This window comes from Electrophorus electricus, chromosome 21, assembly GCF_041902795.1.
Source record: "Electrophorus electricus isolate QZ-2024a chromosome 21, ASM4190279v1, whole genome shotgun sequence".
Lineage (NCBI taxonomy): Eukaryota > Metazoa > Chordata > Actinopteri > Gymnotiformes > Gymnotidae > Electrophorus > Electrophorus electricus.
In genome coordinates, this window is record NC_137517.1 from 7,720,384 (window position 1) to 7,724,063 (window position 3,680).

The window sequence follows — 3,680 nt, forward strand, 5'->3', positions numbered from 1 at the left end:
ATTGTGCAATGTTCTCTCTCTCTCTCTCTCTCTCTCTCTCTCTCTCTCTCGCTCTCTCTCTCTCTCTCTCTCTCTCTCTCTCTCTCTCTTTCTCTCTCACTGTTTGTTACATGGGCTGACTTAGAGAAGGAATAACATGCAGTGCAAATGCAATGCTAATTCCCTCCCATGTTGCGTGTGAATTCAGGCTATTAACATGTAACACTTTAAATCTATAGAGTGCATAAAATGAGAGTGGCTGAAAGTTCGACATGTGGTGTAAAACAGTGCATGTGATGTCTATATTCATACTGTGAAATAAGACCTTGACAAAAATAAACAGGTCATTAATAGCCTAATCGCATATAATGGTGGTTTGTTTGTAGCATCATAATATCACTGATCTTGTTGTTTATATCAGTGACAAAACAGAAATTATTTCTTTGCCTGGTATTTAGCAAATAAAAAGCAAGTATTTCACAGCCCTTCTCCCTCATCAAATACTTTTGTGTCCATCATTAAAGAGGAAAGGTGCTTTCAACCCAGCATGACTAAGGTTAAACAGCATCTTTAATTTAAACAAAACTCTATCCAAAACAAATTTATTCATAATCTTTCAACATGCCAGCATAACTAACTTTCCGTTACGCTGCCTTCCTCTGTTACTGGACATGCTGTAGTGGGCAGGTACCATAATGAGAGCGGTGTATTTGATTTTGTTTTTCCAGGCCTGCTTTCAGGACAGAGCCCTGAGGAGGATTTGGGCCACAGGTCTATTCCTGGATGACTATGAGATAGATGAGTGGGACTTTGGAGTGCTGCAAATGAATCGAGCTCCAGTCACCCGCACGCTTTCAGAACAGCTAGCCGAGCATTGGCTGGGAACATGGGGAGAAGAGCCGGGTCATATGAGCCTATTGACTCTGTTTGTGGTGGGGAAACCTCTTGGGTGCAATTGTGGGCGCGTTTATAATTTAGCAGGATGTGAAGCAGCTCAACATGCCTGGGGCTATGGAGACCACGAAGCCACTTCAGAGCTTGTGCGCAGTGAGTCAATGACTTGTCCATTTAGTGCCAACCACTGTACGTGTTCATTGATGTATGCTGTGCCTCCGTGTGTGTGTGTGTGTGTGTGTGTGCATGCGTGCGTGTGTATGCACGGAAAGAACATCTTACTGCATAAAATGGGTATGGGGGTTCTCAGAGGGCTCAACTCTTAAGATGTCTTTGAAATTAAGAGCAAATGACATTAAAATTCCTCCAACAGCTACTCACGTGTAATTTATTTCAATCATTGTATTAAGTAGAGAAGGTTTTAATATATTTATGCATATGCATACACACACATACATACATGAGAGAGAGAAAGAGAGGAGAAGTGCTTTTAATCTTTGTTTAATCTGTGCTTTAAATGTGAATTATCTCACCTGCTCCCAGGTAAGCAAGAGGTTTAAGTGTGGAATTTAATGGTCAGCTATCTTTTTTTAAAGCACCTAGTAAACCTCATTTTAAAGTGTGCTATATACTTAAACCATATTTATCATTTTTGTTATGAAACGTTAAAGGCTGCAATATTAGAATGCCACTTCACGTTCCAAAATCAGCCAAACTCATGCAATAAACCTTGCCAGCAGTCACAGTTCAAAAGCTCTGGAACGTTCATGTTTTCAGAAGCCAAAGTTAGAACCTTGATGAATAGCACAACACATTTTATGTACTGAGACCTCCCCTGACAGCTGTGGCAGTCACTAATAATTGTTGTGGTCACATTATTAGTGACTCTAGCACTATAGCACGTGAGGTGGAGCTGGCATTTGACCCACAGCTGATAGGGTGATGAACAGAGCGGCAGTCTCAGTCTGGCCCGGCAGGCCAAGCTGACAGGAGATTGGTAGCCTGCTGCCATTACCCCGCAGTAGCCCCGTGCTCTAGCAGGGAGGCCCAGCGAAATGGTTTAATCTGGATGGTGAACAAGGGTCACAGCACTGGTTTTCTTCTTCTTTTCCTCTTAATGGTCTAAATACTTCAGTGGCAGGTTGGCCAAGAGGACTGGGTGCTTTACAAATGAGAATCTCCTCAAAAATGATAGCAACACAAATCGTGGTCTCAATGTTTTGTTGAATTCAGAATTCTCAGAACAAAGGGTCGTTAATATTATTAAAGCTTAATTTCAGTCAATGCTTATTTTTTTTCACAGTTAGGAACCTATATGTATAGCACTACAGGGATTGTATAACCAATTACTCAGTTACTCCTAAAACCTAAACTTCAAACATGAGTTACTCAACCTCTTAGGCAATATAGTTCTTATTTAATGCTTTACCCCAAAAGATCAAGTGTAAAATGGCTCCCAGCCAGACACTGACAGTCCCACTTACAGAAGATGGAGTTTCAGACTGTACACTACATCAGATTCCTGTATCGCTGTGATGGAAAAACGCACAATGAGCCACTGTGATACATTTTTACAGGATTTAATTATAGCCAAAAGATTATTTAAAACATCTCAATAGGAATGACTATATGTATAATACCACCCCCTGTACTCCCTGTAGAAATGCCACAGTACAACAGCATGGAAGCAAATTTAGATTTTCCATAGAACTGGTCAAAACTCTATGCTGCATACCACATAAACTAAAATATACTTTCAAAATTTGTCAGAACTATTTCAATAGGACAGACCATCATGGTGTACACAGAATGTGTTCTGGATGACAGTCACCAGATCGCTCATCAGTTGATAGGGATAGGATCAGTTGGACAAGCATGTGTTACTAGTAAAAAAAAAACTCCCAGAAACATGCCTGCTAGAATCTAGAGAATATTTTAAAGAATGTATTCAATGTTAAATGTATTGCTGTGTGCTATCTCTTGGAAAACTAAATTTAAATATGTTTATGTAATTATTAATTAATTATGTTTATATCATTTTAAAGGTTAGTGTTGCTTCCAAACACAAGTACCCATTCTGAATCTTCTAACATTTGAAGCTACTCACCTCCATAAATGCAAAAGGTCTTTCCCTACTCCCCTGCCTCAACTGGCCTTTGTAGAATTAACTATGAGGAAACTCCCACAGGTCACCTGTTCACTCTTTGGCTCTGATCCTTCTGGAGTGCACAATAAATAAGTAAATAAATAAATAACACCACAACATCCTTTCATGTCTTGCTCCTGAAACAGCAGAGCTAGTTATGTAAAAAATAAAAGGCACTGTTACAAGACCATGCCTGAGCTCTTCAGAGAATAAGTAGCAGATTTTAGGAGCTGATTATTGAACCCCAGTGCAACAGAAAATGTTTCATGCTCCTGTGTATGGCAGGTGGAATGATTTAAGCAGCAGTAAAACCATCCCTCTCCTGTAATCCTCTGAAACTAATAGCAGGGTATGATTGGTGGAAACTGGTGGCTTTTGAACCTCGGGACAATGGAGAAAGTTCTGGATATACAGAATGGGGATTAACATTTCAGTGTAACCCAGGCACGAGGCACAGATGTAAAGGTTGTTCTGTGTTCCCCATAAACCCCTTTCAACACAAGCTGTAATATGTAAATGTTATACAGGCAAAAGCATATTTGATCAAAGGGATATTTATTAAAACCTTTTTATATACAAAAGTAATCAGTTTCCCAAACTTAAACTAATCATTGTATAAAACATTTATCCTCAGCTGCTTTTATGCGAGGATTTGGTAAAA